Source organism: Lepisosteus oculatus, chromosome 6 (genome assembly GCF_040954835.1).
Source record: "Lepisosteus oculatus isolate fLepOcu1 chromosome 6, fLepOcu1.hap2, whole genome shotgun sequence".
NCBI classification, from domain to species: Eukaryota; Metazoa; Chordata; class Actinopteri; order Semionotiformes; family Lepisosteidae; genus Lepisosteus; species Lepisosteus oculatus.
This window is the reverse complement of record NC_090701.1, coordinates 50,842,882-50,859,300: the sequence shown is the minus strand read 5'-3', so window position 1 is coordinate 50,859,300 and position 16,419 is coordinate 50,842,882. Positions and strand designations below refer to the sequence as shown.

At 36.3% G+C, this 16,419-nt stretch overlaps 2 long non-coding RNA genes across 3 annotated transcripts in view; one reads left to right on the top strand and one right to left on the bottom strand.

The window, feature by feature from the left end:
- The window catches only part of LOC107078115 (uncharacterized), a 31,870-nt gene extending 17,997 nt beyond the window's left edge, over positions 1 to 13,873 (top strand). Inside the window, exons 2-3 of one of the 2 annotated variants that reach the window (XR_011189936.1) lie at positions 736 to 833; positions 13,142 to 13,873. This is a non-coding gene — a long non-coding RNA (uncharacterized lncRNA). Of the gene's footprint in view, positions 1 to 735; positions 834 to 1,217; positions 1,295 to 13,141 lie in introns of those variants that run through there. The other variant, XR_001479102.2, reaches the window with a different exon arrangement.
- LOC107078116 (uncharacterized) lies at positions 4,335 to 8,341 on the bottom strand. The gene is made up of 2 exons (XR_001479103.2): positions 8,173 to 8,341; positions 4,335 to 5,273 (listed from the first exon to the last, which is right to left on the bottom strand). It is a non-coding gene; the product is annotated as an uncharacterized lncRNA (long non-coding RNA).
- Positions 13,874 to 16,419: the final 2,546 nt, after the last annotated feature.

Here is a 16,419-nt window from a genome sequence, read left to right as displayed (position 1 = left end):
TCACACCTGAAGAAGGCTCCACGGCCGAAACGTTGTGTTTTCTTTCTTCTCTTTTCAGCATGGAATAAACCTATTACTTGTTCCTTTGCAGCCTACGCATGCTGAAGCAGCTACCCACCTGAACTACTACGGTCAATAAATCAATATGCAGTACCTAATCAGGGAAACTTCTTAGTAAGGGCAGAATTAATAGCGTTGGACTGTTTTACTAAGAGTACAGTTATCTCCGATGTACAAGATAACATTTTCATGAGGATCAGATAATGGCCATTCCAAACGAAATGTGTTACATAGGGTCCCACTGCACACAGATTGAAACAGTTCTAGAATTTAGAACACCATTGGAACTCCTAGTACACAGCAGAAGTTAGTATTTACTTACTATAGAAAAGATGATTGACGAATCAATGCCAGCTCATTGGCTATTTGACTTTTGTTATTGTCTGCTGTACATCTTGGTATTTTACAACTTTAAGTGTAGCACATACTGGATTTGTTACACTGTAAATGTTGTCAATCTGTTGCACTGCTTTTGAAGACATACAGAATGTTGTTTACTGCTGATAGCAGAACACAATGCAGTGCAGCTCATCTTTTGCTGGTAATCACGGTTTTCGGATGAAGCAGGGTAAACAGGTTGTTATTGTGATAATGCAAAGTTTGAAATGTGGGAACATTGCAAGATTGCATTTTTCCTTCTACAGTTCAGTAAAAAAATAAAGGAATTTTCCACAGCTCCTGTGCCCTTCCCCCACCTCACAAAACAAAGCTGGCCTGAGAATCAACTGTAGAGCCCATCCAAGGTGAAGAGAAGCACAGTGCAGGAACCAAAGGTGAGAGAATCACAGGCACATTTTATTCACCACAGGGGGGTGATCTCAATGTGTAACAGAGACATTGCTTGCCTGCCATCCCTGTCCCCCATGAACAATCTGTAGGGCTAAAATATTTCAAATTGGTTTCCTCTCAGTCCACTCCAGGGCTTACTTTATATACCCTGCAAGATGAACCCAAATAACTCCATTTTCACGTCAGCACTTCCTGTCGCCTGAGCAAATGCAATCATATCCCAAAAAGTTTGAGGTTTTGCCCAGCTTGTCCTTGCTGGATCACTCAGGCTGAGGAACATTGAGAAATATATGTAATATGAAATTCATTCTTTCTCAGCAACTTTTCAAATTACAGCACTGGTTCTTTCTTTTTTTTTTCTCCCTCAGGGTGTGCACAGCGTTTTGTCATGAACGTGCTAACTGAGGTTACATATGTGGGTATTCAGTACTCTCTAGGGTTCTTGTCTGGGTCCATTCAAAACCAGCTTGGTAATAAAAAAGCAATTCCTTTACTCACAAGGATACCATTTCTCTTCTGCAGGACACACTGCTATCATTGCTTCATCAAGTTATTTTTTTTTAAGGAAATGCACGAACTCTACGAAAAATGCCATCTGCCATACTGCCAAAACAATAACTACCCGGATGTGACAAAAGAGCATCTTTAATTTCTCTGGAAAACACTGAACCTGAATCACACAGAGCACATCTGACAACACACTGATTGGCAGCTGTGATTAACATACCTACTTCTCGCTAATGAGACCACCCTTAAAGAATACGTCCGTTAACTATGACAAAATCTGGACAAAAATGGAATTCAGAAGCTTGTTGCAAAATCGGAATAAGACACTCAGTGCACCTTCTGGAAGCAGAGTCTATATTCCTCTGATGTCGCTTTTTAATGTATCCATTTTAACGTGTTTCATTACTTTGGCCGGTGATACATTTCAAATAGCTGTACTGGGAAAGGAAGGATATTTTCTCTTGTTGTGGTTATTCTCTAAATTCTCGTGTACGATTAAGTCAGATACTGTAATGAAAACGTGCAGCGATTAACTTTAAAAACCAAAATACCGCTTCAAAGCTTTTTTTTTAGAAATCTGTATGAAAACATTAATCAGTATTATAGCACCTTCGACACCTCAATTTACGGCCTCCGTCTCCGTGAGTAGTTGGAGTAATAAGAATAGTAATAACGATAATCATCATAATAATTTAATACAAAATGCTGTTCAAATGAATTTGCTGCTTGTTGTCACAAATGAAACGGATAATGGTGTCTTACCGCTACACTAAAAAGCCAACGCATTACTAAAAAATATGCGTCTTATACAATAACCAGGAATTGTTTTTTTTCAGTCCAAGTTATGTTCACAACCATTTTTGTCAAGCGTAACAAATCCTTGATTAAGTCAGATATTTTTTTATCCTTTTCACGGAATTTAAGCGGTCTGTTTCCTGAACATTTCAGGACATATTCGACTTCTTGATTTATTTTCTTTTGTATGTTAACTTCATTAAATGATCTCGGCTGCTTTGTGTACGTCAGACCTTAAACAATAAATGGAAAATCACAAATAGTACATTTTGTAAAACAATATCTGTTAAACCTCAGAAAACGGCAATCGGCGGCTGTGTTATCTATGACTAATAATAATAATAATAATAATAATAATAATAATAATAATAATAATAATAATAATAATAATAACTGTGGATTGCAAAATTCGATTCCAGTTCTAAGACAATTCAATTAATACATCGAATATTTTTTTGTTTTCCTTTATTGGATAAGTAACTAAATTACAGAACAAAACAATGCTACTACACATAGGGGAGGCTGGTTCGACAGATACCGAAGCCACTTCCACAATGCTATTTTATAATACAAAGCGACAAAATACTTATTGTATTTATAGACATATCGACACAGATTAATATAAATTGGAGAGACTCCACGTTATAAAGTGTATCCTAGAGTAACTGCATTTTTTCCCATTTTCTTTAATTAGAAGTGTTGATATGGTTATTGAAAACGAAATATTTCTTGCTTTCTTTCCGATAATGTAAAGCTTATATAAAAAAAATACAGTGTAGTCTGCAATATGGTTTAATTTAATTATAAAGGTGCATAATTATAATCGATTAATGTAAACAAAAATAATTATCGTCAGTTGAATATTTGTGTTATTTTAATGATTGTAATGAATCATTTCACCCGGATCATCGTTGGCGAAGACCGTCATTGCGACTTTAGGCCCGTCTTCACCTTTCTTTCGCTTTTTATTAATTGCCACAAGGTGGCAGACGTGGTTACAATATTACTCTGCAAGGACCGGAGCAAATGCAGTTGAGCAATTTAGTTTAAAATATATTGCTTCGCAACATAAATCTAATCGAATAAGCAATAGTACTGCTGAGAAATGGAATTTGGGTTTGCGAGGAGTCAATATGTTCCACACTCATTCAGGACAGATCAATACGGTGGATGTTTTTTATACAACGAATAAAACATATTAATCTGTTTGATCTTACATATTCTATACATTGGTCGATGCCAATAACAAGGCCTGCGCCTGCATGTTGGTCTGACACTTACGTCACAGATACTGAACACTTATATGCAAGAGCAGCTGCAGTATTTTAAAATAATCGAATTTACAATGGAATATTTTAATGATGCCCTACAACATACTATCTACTATAGCATCTGTACACCATGATGTGGATAGTATTATAATTTAAAGTTCTATTTTTAACCATAAGCTATATTTTACTCCTCAGATGCGACCTTTCTAAAAGAAACAAATCTAAAATTATTTAGATTAAACGTGGTTAAATGTTTAATAAACTGACGCAGATTGCAATCCTAAAATTAACATGTACTACCACTGTAGTCTAAAATAGCTGTATTCCTGTTTATTCCACTTCATTTAATATATATTTACATGTTACAATACACCCCAAAAAATGTTTTTATATAACGGGAATTAAAACCTGTAAACCTCAGAAACGGCAAAATCTAAATCTACCTAGATACCATGTTCTTATTAAGTGGGTTTGCGAAGCGCATTATACGCTCCTTTGAAGCATTAAATATTTTCAGACATTTCGTATATATTAGTGTTTAGAATTATATCACATGTATATGTTAGTTTTCTGTTCTCAGACGGATTACTGCATCCTGCTCAAAATGGTTACACAGTAGAAACATTTCGTTGATAAATGTTTCAGCACCAAGAGACGGGGACAGCTCTCTATTCTGTATAACACGCCTGCTATTTTTTTGCACTTGAAGATCTTAAGGCCACAGCCTCCTGCCGAACAAACGCCGAGCTACACATATTTGCCTCGTCCTTGTTTTTTTCTACACATGAACACCACATGAATATTTTGTCATTAACGCAGCATGGGACTGAATGAATTAATTCTCAAGGGCATTAAAACAGCTCGCCCATTTTAAAAGACCTTACTCGTAATAATTGCAGACAAAAAAATCGACATATTTCCATGCTTCATTTTATTTAGAGAGAGAGAGACCATGGCTTACAGAAGAAATGAAAGAAAAAAAAACCGGGACTATCGTCTCACGTCCTTTCAAAGGCGTTTTGGTGTCTCTTTGGTGGCAAGTTTTAAGGAGCCCGAGGTGGAGGGTGAAGGCTCCGCTCTTGGCATTCACCGCGTGCCTTAATTGTATGACATTAAATCAAGGTCCGCTGTGAACACGGAGAGCCAGAGTCTCAAATCGTAAGGCATGAAAGCAAGTCTCTGCGTCATTAGAGTAAGTGCTGCCTCTTTGTGTGCGAGGGGTCAGAGAGGTCCCGCACAGTTATACAGCACATTGAGTGGGAAATACACGAATCCCCCGAGTTTGTGGAGAACACGGAATCTCTCGAACGTCCGAGGTGTCCCAAGCTTTCCGTCTGCGGCACTGAAGAACGAAAAGAGTCACGTCAATCCGTATCGTTTCGTTTTATTTCCCTGAGACTCTAGAACGAAAGGAAACCGATATATCATATTTCCTTGTAATGCAGAGAATAAACTTAATAGCCCTTTTCTATCCCAAGGGGCTACCAAGAGCCCATCTGGCCTCGCATTTGTTATACTTCGCAATAAACGGTCAAACTCCCCGCTATATCCCACTATTACTTTGTTTAAGTGTCTGATGAAGCAAAACAGATGTGAGACGGGGATTACCCGTTTTAAAAGACCATTAATGATAGGCAGTAGAATTGGGGCCGGACAGGCTGAGCTCCAAGTGTTGAAGAGTTAAAGTCATCATCACCAGTACTGAATCTTAGGAGCTCAATTGAAAATTATAGACACCCCGAATCCAGTTTGGGGGAAAGGGGGCGGTCCAGCCGATGCGCTTCAAAGGATGGCTGCTCCGGCAAAGAAGTATCAGCGAGACGGTTCACTCGTGTATTTCCCATAAAGGACCTACAAAAAAAAAAAAGAAGACAAAAAAAAGCTTCATTAAGGCGGAAAAGCACTGCTTCCGTAAACAGCGTTAGCAAGAATTACATTATAACCTACACGCAAATACAGTACACTGGTTCATGAGACATTCATGGGTTAAAAAAATACAGTTTTCCTAATGATCCTGGAAAAACGTCAATCACAAAATCCGAATTCATTACCGAGCCACATTGTGCGGGGCGAAAAATCAGCACGAAAGCACCGCGTTAAATAAGACTTGGCAATTTCGAGTTGAGGAATTTGGAAAATTATTTTGAAATGAAATCGAGAGCCCGAGCAAGGGTTTGTGATTGCAAAGAACGCAACATTCTGCATTTCTGCTTCAAATTAGGCACATTCGCGGACCCAGCTCCACAAATATTCCATCCACAAGGCGTATAAAACACTCAAAGCAACGTTTTCTCCCCACAATCCGTATTCGCACTGAGGCAGTACATTAACGTCTTATCCATTTGGAGACCTTTTTATGTGACTAGGCTCAGTCTCTGTCCCGTCTTTTCCCCTTGCCTGCTGATCCAGACTTTGGGATTAATGGCTCTCCAGGCAAACAAATAAGGCATCTGCCTTCAGCACAAGAGGATTACATGGGGGGTTGGTGACGTCACCGGGCAGACAGATGTTTGCTACCAAAGTCCCGATCATCTCCCTGTGTCCTTGAAACTAAAGCGAGCACATCCAAATCCTTATTTCAACCTGCTCAGGATACTCTTAAACCCATGCAAAGACCAGAATACTTGCAAAATGTTAAGGTAACGTGTGTATGCAGATACATATTAAATTAAACATTTTAACATTATGTAGAATAATGTATGTCTGTCTACGTGACTATGCACGTATAAAAATCAGAAATGTGAAATCAGCAATTATTCAGCTTGGCTGCACTGGAGGTAAAAGGAATCCATTTAAAGTTAACAGTTTTCGGGCAAATTCGATGTTACAGACATAGAAAAGGGAAATTAAAGTAGATTTTCAAATGACAGCGAACTTGCCCCGACCCCACAAAACGCCATTTTTTCAGCATTTTTTTGTGCTTATCAAAAAGGCCACAAAGAACGTTTTGTATCTGAATTCAAAAACAAAATGACCACCCCTGAACTTTGTGTTTGTGACGAATTCAACAGCCATGCTTAAATGTATGCTACGTATTTTACGTGTGGCAATTGGAGAGTGGATGGTTTTTTTTTCCAGAAAACTACATGGAAGAGTGGTGTTTTTTGCATCCGCAGCCATGTATTATATAGCAATATCGGTATAGTGCATTCCATATAGAATATTTATGCACGAGACAGTTTGGTTTAACGGTTTACATGGAAATTTAATTGCACTGGACTTTAAATGATTCAGATGGATAATTATTTGAAAACCCAACTGTCCACGACGAAACATTTTCGTTCACGGACATTTGAGACCTGGCTTTTCGTTTAACTGCGTTTCGCTGTCCATGGTTTTGAAAAGCTCCCCGTGACATTCAGAACAACAACAACAATGCAACACTTTCGGTGAAATGGGAAAAAGGTCCAAACTAAGCAAAACATATATATTTATATCTCACAGAGAATGTGTTATTTAAGATAGCTCATACGTCAGCTGTATAAATTATGAGATGCTTTTAAAAAGAGAAGATGGTGAAAATATACATATATTTTTGGGGTATCATTCTGATCAATAATAATAATTATAAAAATAATAATGTATGCGTACATAGCCTTTCAAGACTTCTCCGGTATGATCATGTGGGATGAAGGACTGCATCACTTTAAGTTGACATTGTTATAGCCAAGCTGCAAGCTGGGCAGTCTTCTGGGAAAACCAAGAATAGCATAGAACTGTATGTTTGAGCGTCTACTTATTATGTTTATTGGTAAACTATTGGCTACCATTTTTAAAACGATATAGCTTAGTATTCACTATTTCTGCCATAGACATCTTATTTAAACCTATTTAGTTTAAATATTTATTAATCAAATATATTAAGATGGAAAAATTAAAGTTCAAATACATTGAATTAAATCTCCATTTTGATTTACATATATGTTCCCACATTTTAGATACATATCGTCACATTTCCACAAAGAGGTACCAGCAATTAAATAATGAAGGTATATATATATGCACAGATAAAATTGTATATTTACTTAAGTGAATAAATTACCGTATTGTTAGATAATTACAAAACAGAATACGCTTTATCACATTCGAATGTAATATTTTTAAATGATAAGTAATACAGAAATATTGATAGGCAATGAGATGACCGGAAGAAAATGGTCGGAAAACAATAGCCCTCGCCATTTTTTAAAAAAAAAGACCATCTCAGGCTTCACAAAGACAAACCTGCCGATCTACATATTTAAAGATCACTAGCTGGTCTCCAATAAACAGACATGTAAAATATAAGTGTCAGAAATTTTATAACGCACTGAAAGAAATTCAGTTGGCCGAGTAATGTTTTTTTTTCTTATTGTCCGCCAACTAAAAGCGATAGAAATACTTCACCCTGAAGGACCATGCATTGAGCCACATTGGTAAGTTACAAAACCGATTCATGGACTTCCCTTACGTTGAATATGAAAACATACGTTAATTAATCTCAACCAGTTAATTGCACATCTGAAGCATTCATTTCGCCAATCTCGTTTTTTTTTTCGTGGAACTAGAAAACCGGGACAAGTGTAACGTGGGCGGTCTACCCTCGATGCAACACACCGCAAATCTGTAAAAGGTCAAATATTTCATCAAAGCTCGGTGTCTGTCTCGTTTTGAAGAATGCAATTTCAAACCAGGACGCACAGTTACGAAGAAACCGCCTGAGCATATGCTCGATTTGAAAATAATATAAATAGGAATAATCTGTACTTACGGGCAGTGGATTAGTAGTTTGATCGTCCATACCCATCTAGCTAATCCTGCGTAGTCGTCTATCCCATATCCATAGCGTTTTCTTATAAATTTTATTTCGGGAGAATCAATTGCATTTCCTACGTCTTCTGCGGACACATTTCACATTCATAAAAGACAACCCCCCTGGTTTTGCGACTTGCAGATTGTGCTTCTGAGTCAGGAGCTTTGGGCTCAGCAAAGCATGGCTGCTTTTTTTTCCAAAAGAGGGCAGGTCGTTGCATGCATTACAATGAGTTAACCCCCCCTCAAACTCACACACATCACTAAAATGGTATGTGAGGTGGAGCTATCAACCCCGTATTGTCTATATGGACTTGAACAATTTTTCGTGATTTTTTTTGTCTAACTGTGAAGTCATTGAACGTTTCAGATTCGCTTAGTTTGTGAAAGTGCTTCATTTGTGCCTCCTGATGATCGGTCTGTCTCTTTTACCAATGCTAATCTGATATCATTGCACCTTAATTCTGTAGGTAATTTGTCAAGTACCTTTTACTATCCCGATATGTCATAATTTGGTTAAGAAATGAATTTGTCAATCAACAATTCACCCCCCTCTTCGAGTTCCATTAGCCGTGTTTGAAAATTTTCTAAATATTGATGGACATTTGTTAAATCCAACTGAATTTGTCCAAAAGGATTGAGATCTTGCGCTCGGCGAGATTAATAACATCTAAATAGCATTTTATTTTGGATTAGTAAAGGAAATGAAAGAATCTAATCCAATGCGATTACACAGATTTCTATTATACTTTTTTGTCAGAATCATTATGAACGTGTATAAAGTCTCTTTTTCAGTATATTAAATCAGTTTCTACCATCTCACCTACCTACCCCACAGTCTATAACAGTATGTCTGTTTAGAGTGACCCGTAAATCAAGTATAAATCTCTACTATGATCTTCTCTGTGTTGAGTCATATCAATGTGAATCATCGTTTTTATATATAAATCAATTTATATCATGTTTATTCATGTCATATGTTCCTTCTCATTAACAAAAGTTCTCTCAATTAATTCATTTCCGAACTGTTCCGTTTAAAGTAGCCAAATTATATAATATTTTTTTCAATCATACAGTACATATTCTGAACTGTATTATTATGCATTCAATGCAATTGGCAGTTTAACAGTTTGTCTTTATAACACTAATTTTCATAAAGGAATTTCAAATACAAATGTAACATGTTTTGTTATATCTTGAAAAAGAAACACTGAATTTAATTTAAATCAACGTTAAAAGAGTCGATTTTTGACTCGCCAAAGGATTTGAGAAAATACATCTTTGCTAGGATTATTTAGAAATGTTACACTGCCGTCTTGGAATTTTAAAACTGAGTCAACGAGCATGAAACAAAAACATTACTAGCCCGTGATTTTAGAGGCATGCTAAAACCGGTAAAAGAGAAGTGGTGAAATGCTGTATATTCCATCTTTAATTTTTGACACAAGAATTCTGTCACTTTACGGATTAAAACAAACGTGTATCAAAGTATGCGCTCGCGCTGTCTTTAATACAGTATATTTATTTATTTTGTAAACAGAAAATATTGCGTGTCAGATGTCCCGCAAGCAAAACAGTTCTTTAAATAAAACGAAGGCTATTTAAAGAAACGTAATATACGTTATCGTTTATAAAGAAAAAGATGGGAAAAGGGCAATGCTTTGGATTTGAAAAATGACCAAAATAAAGCCGGCGCAGCGGTGAATTAATAATTTATTGATGTAACTGCCACCATCGGCTCTTTTAATGTACCTTTTTTATTTTACTGCTTGATATTGTTTCGTATGGGTAACGTTTTTAGTGCAAACACATAGCCTATCGCTATGCTGCGACTGAAAAAAAAACAACTGACGCATCATAAACTGCTCTTTACGCAGCATTCTGTGAGGAGACTTCTGACCGACTATAAACCAAACCAATCTAGGACACCTCGCGATAACTTAAAAGGGCTGCATGTTTGTCAGATGTATTACTGCGCAGTTTTTCCTGTTCCATAGGACTTGGGTCCTATGTATATACATTTATCACTCATACAATATTTTCACTTTTTTAGGTAAAAGAGGTTCTTTTATATTTAGTTCTGATTTCATTTTTTACCCTTACCATGGATTTTTATGTGCTGTACTATTGTCATTTGGACCCTGGTGTCATCAGTTATTTATAAACATATAATACTTATTTATACATTATGGTATGCCTATAACGACACCAGATAAGTTAAGGACAGACCCAATTCCAACAATAGCATACTTTCAAAATTAAATCAGGCTATAGGACTGCATGTACAGTATTTAGAAGGCTGTCTTCTAGGAAGGCCGTCGTATTTCGCTCAATAGACGTTGACATGATTGATTTTTTTCATAAAATACGACATTTTTGTATTTACTGAAGCATCAGACATCTCAATATTCCACTTTAAAATTCTGCGATCACACAGTTGCTTTGCCGCCGCAATTGCTTTAAATAACACTAGCACTCTTGATCTCGATACTAAGAAACCTGATGCTTCAAGACAATGCCATCGTCGACACGGAGATGCAAGCGAAATACTTTAAGGTGTTAAGCGGGATGAATGATAGTTAGCTAAATGTAGGGAAACAACATTAAAGGAATTTTAAAGAGCTTACTTTCCCTGGGAAAAAACTCCATTGTTGCGGTTGAAACAATTGGAGCTGTGACCGACTGCAGTGGTCTAGGGATGAATGGGGAAGCCACAGGATGTGTGCGGGTCATTGCCTGGGGTCTTCGTCCCAGAGCCCTTTTCCCAGCTCGCCACAATGAACACGCACAAGGTCGAGGCTCGGCGGGGTCACAGGGCAACCCCCATTGTGCCGTACTTCAGAACAGAAAAAAAAACATTTATTAATCAGCACTGACCAGAAGCCCCTCGGCCAAAAGAGAAGACTACAACGGAGTGAGAGAAAAAAAAAAAGCAATGCTTCATCAGCCACTCCAGATGCGAGAGCTATCATTAGGGCCACTTGTTCGGCTAGCAAAAGTTTGTAATAAAACATTTTACAAGTTAAAAGGGATTCCTTCTCACACAGAGGATGAAGAAGAACGCCGCCTCAAGTAAGGAATACTTTTAGGACCAATAACAATGCACAAGGTAGCATATTTGTGTTGGCAATTTGATTTAGCAAGAATTGTTTTGTCGAAGATTGTTTTGTATGTACAGTATATACTGTACAGTACCTCTTATAGATCATGCAGTATAGATAACGTTATACATGTTCCATAAAGCCACATTCAAGTCAATATCAAACCCGACAACTAGGCAGAGTCTAGCTGTGTATACTGTGTCATAATATCCCAAGCACAAAGCATGTGATGTTGATTTTAATGTTGCAGAAAGATGGGTTGAGACTTTTAAGAAGTTGTAGAAAGCATAATCTGTGTTGAACGAATTGAAACCGAGTACCTTCCTTCGAGGAAAACCAAGTAACATTTGCAAAGATCTTTTTGTTATAGCCTCTCTTTTTACCATACTATAAGCGTTGCTGCTATGAGATTGACCCGGTGACAATGAGATTGGCCTCTACATTTAAAATAAACATTAAGATGTGTATTAAACTGTACGACAGTTAATTCAGTTACGATGAACTGGGTTCGTTAATGTTGCGTACATATTGTGCGCTTCACATTAATGTAGCTGTAATGCTTTCGTTATTGAGTTTAAATGAATTTACTGACGTTTTCAGATTTGCTTCAGTTCATAAGGCCTTTGGTCTTAGACTTATTTTCAATGGTTAACGCACAGTTCATTCAACGTCACGATAGCACAACGAAATATATCCGGTCCTGGTGGGTAGATATTGTGAGTTAGCATTTGTATGTTTGTGGTTATAACGTTACGTGTATGTGTTCTGTATGTAATAATATACACAATAATACATAGAGGGACTCCTATATAAAATGACAATGAAGACAACTGCAGTATAAGGTGCAGAGGTGGAATATCATGGCTTCTACTGACACCTAGAGAACAAGCAATGTTTAAAAAGTGAGGATATGCTCCGAGTGTCGTGTGACACTAGCTACACGTAATATACTGTATGTCCTTTATCAATGAACTTATTTAAATATAGGGTTATATTTCTAATAGTTCGTAGTTTTAGAGCGTTAGTTTCTATGCAAAGGAAGCGATATTAGACATATCCACATTCCGTCTTATTGATCAATTTTTAAATGTTTTATTATGGTAAAGTTTGATATTAATTTCTAACTTCGAAATTCAAATATTTGTTGTATACATTCTAATAGGACTATACCATGTATTAAACATTAGAGCTAATATTATCAGGTTGAAAACATTTTTAACATGTTAATACCGTTTACCGACGCATAAATTATCACTCATATTCTTATACTTTAATTATTAGTGGTGGTATAACACAGTCTTAATTTAGTTTGTCACACAATTTGTAAGTCAAGAAGAATAAATTTGAATATAATATGTCGTTACACATCTGTCAAAAGCATGGTCATAATATTGATTTTAAAATCATTGCTTAATTCCGAGTCGCAGGAGGATAATCTTTCAATAAGCACCGATTAACAAAATACGATTAAATGTGTTTATTTACTGTACTTTGTGTAGTAAAAGGTGCGATTTAAAAACAAAACAAAACGCGTTTTACCGAAAAAACACGTATTATAGCGGATTCTGCGAAGATACTGTACCTAAAGGATATACTCGTTACATAAGCAGTATGGTGGATACAAACCGGATAATAGTTCTTCACGTTTTGGCATAGTTATCACACACACACAAAAAGACAGGTGAACTGAGCATTTTTGCATTACACTCGACGTTATTAAATATAGATATGAATATTATTTGTTCATTGTGCAGGGTAGAAAATTTAGCTATTTAACTACCTCTGAGATGGGATATTTCTAAGTGTTATCTGTCTTTTTAATTTCAGGATACATCGTGTTATATTCAACTGTACCTATATTTTGGGCTGTTGTATGGGAGGTCATTCCTTACCTGATGTCTTCCCAGCAGGTCAAAATGTTTCTATCGCTCTGGAGTCAGCTGCTTCTACTGTATCTTTACACCTTTTACTTAACCCGGACACTAACAGTCAATGTTGTATTGTAGAATAAATTGATTAGCATTCATCAATCGACATAAAAAGCTACAGAACTGTAATAACCTCAGAAGCAACATTGATTATATTACTTTGGAAGGCAAACTACAGTACATGCACATTTAAACGTTGAATTTTCTGAAATTTTATTACTGTACATGTTGTGGCCATTTGAAAATAAACTCCTTTGTTTCACAAACTGTATCTGTATTTTGCGAAAGTGGTATTCTAAAGTTTGAGAACCATTTTGTTGTAAACCATGGGGTATTTGGTCTTAACATTTTAATTGTACGTTGAGAGATCCACACGAGAGTCACCTTCAGTAGCTTGTTAGTAGTGTATCGGGTAACAACCGAGGCTTCTATGTCTGAAATAAACAACATGTTAACAACTCATCAGAACAGTTTTAGCGTTTTTTAACGTACAAAATATGCCGGTTTGTTTCCTAATTTATGTAAAGAGCTGGTGGTTTTTCTGCATCATTTCCAAAACATGAAATATTTTTTTTTAGGTGTGGGAGGATGATGATGATGAAAACTACCCATTACATTTATTAAATACCAATGTTAGATCTTTGAATGTCATATAATATTTATATTATATTATGTGATATCAGTATGATATTAATTCATGTCTGTATATGTTGTCTAAATATTTTGGTCAACATGCTATATATATAGGACAGTGATTTATCATGTTCTATTTCATCTGGATGTAATGTGTTCTCCTGCACTGAAATTGTGTGTAATACATGGTGCCCTTGTAGGGCGGGCAATGCATTAATATTCATGGAATTGAAAGTTTGCCATTCTGATGTCTAAAACACTTACTGATTTTATATGAATTCAAAGTGAAATTCATAATGTTTGCCAGAGATTTAAATGCATTATTCAGGAGCATGCTTTATTAATGACAAAGGAAAGGTCCACTGTTGTGTTTTATTCAGACCTTTTATAAAGACTTTAGCTATTAAAGAATTATCATGAATTATTCATTTTGGAATGATGGTACTTTTAGTTTATGTAAACATCATCATCATCATAGCCTTCATCATAATCATTATCATCATCACTATTCTGTACTGATTTAGTGCCACATGAAGTCATGCCTTCGGCTAATCATATATTGTACATATGCATTACATATATCATATACATTATACATACAAGAAGTAGAAATGACATCTAAGGAAAGACAGATTGTTTGAATGGCCATAGCTGATCATTTCCCAAGCAGCATTCAACTTCCTGGTGGTTCCAATTTCACACCAAATCTCATCACATCAAAAGAACATATTTTCTCAAGAGGCAGAAACATTCTGGTGGCGAAACCATTGAAAATGGGCCTTAAACAAGAAAGTCTCAGACGGCGCGCCCTGAGAGAGCGTGTAGTGTCGACAGGGATGCTTTGAGAACACACAGTACTGTATATAAGAAGTGAAACAGGAGTTAGGCATTGTCAAAATGTGGTACTCCGCTTACAAAAGTGCAGGTAGGAGGATGACACGACGGCCTGGAGCATCTTAAAGAAGGCACAGTAAAAATAAAAGGCATACAGTATTTGTGAAAGAGCAAAAAAGAGCACCACAGAAGTTCAGTTAGATTTACAGGTGAACCCGTAATTTCCCTTGGTAATGCTCATATACTGTACTGTATTAAACTGCTTGAGAATCTGAGGTGTTGTGCATAGATTCATGTATTCTTCCTGTAGTCGTTTGCAGTGTGAGAAATAACCAATAAATAATTAAGGAGATTAAGTTGGAATCCTTTTCTCTCACTGTTTATACAGTATGTTTATTTTGATGTATTTTGTTCTCATTGTCATGTATACAGTATTCAAAAAGTACCTTGCTTTTCAACTTCATCATGCTGACATTGATTACTATTCTAGAGAATGGATACTTTTGATTTAATGGCAAGACATGGCCATGGACATTTACAAAAACAAGGATTGTTTTAATTAGAATATAAAATGAATAAAATCTGGTGTCCTCAACCAAGATTCTTAGTTTGACATGTTAGAGACAGTGTGATTTGAATGTATTTTCATTATAATAAATCATTTATATGGATAATCAACCTTAATCCCAGTGTACATTTCTGCTTATGTACTTAAAAAAAGCCATCGCCACAAAATGTACATTTATCACCTGCAGGGCATTGAGGTAAGGCAATCTATTCAAGAGGGTAAATATAAATACTAGCATAAAAAGTGCTAGTATGATTAAAACAGTGATTAAAACATTTGCCAACCTTACAATATTAATATATGGGATGTAACCGAACATTCTTCCACCTTCAGAAAGTAATAAATAAACATTTCTTTCATTCCCTTGGTGAAAAAAACAAGTAATAAAGGTGAGACTCCTTAATTTTCTATTATTAGTATTTACTTCTTCAGAAAGGAAGAGATAAATGATGATCAAAATAAACCCTGAAAGGCAAGTGGTTATCAGTAACCCCATATTCACATATTTTTGAAAGTGATCTTTTTCAGACAACTTACACCAAACCCACATTACACAAATTTACACTTGCTCAAAGAACAGTAGAGTTTTACCACCAGGACTTAAGAGGATTAAATAGGGTGAACCTGCTTTTGCTGCAACGGGCCCCTATATTAGCCTAGCTTGATCCTATCATTACTGTGAAAAGAATAAGGCTTACAGTCTTTCTTAATAACGCCCCACACTTTTATCCATTAAAGAGCTTTCCTATTCATACCCTCTTCTTTCAGATCTACAGAGGTAGAGAAACAAGGCATGTGTGTGGGACTTTTTCTCTAACATCCTTGGGGGTCAAATGTGCATGTATGGCACCTGGTACACCAGTTTTTCTCACACTGTGATGTTAAATGTCAGAAGAGGCAAGAATAAGGGGAGAGTTATAAGATTTTCACCAGGATTCCAGGTCTGCCAGCTCCATTTCTTCTCTTGTAGAGCAATTAAAGACATGACAAGGAAATGTAATGTATGGAGCTATTAACAAAAGAAAGTCACAGCAGTGTCCATTTCAAAGTCTGAAAGTGAAGGTTTTATAGCTCATGGTGTTAACAGAAATGTTGTCTACTTTCCCTCTGTGCTGTTTCACCTTTGACCATGCTGCTTGTCT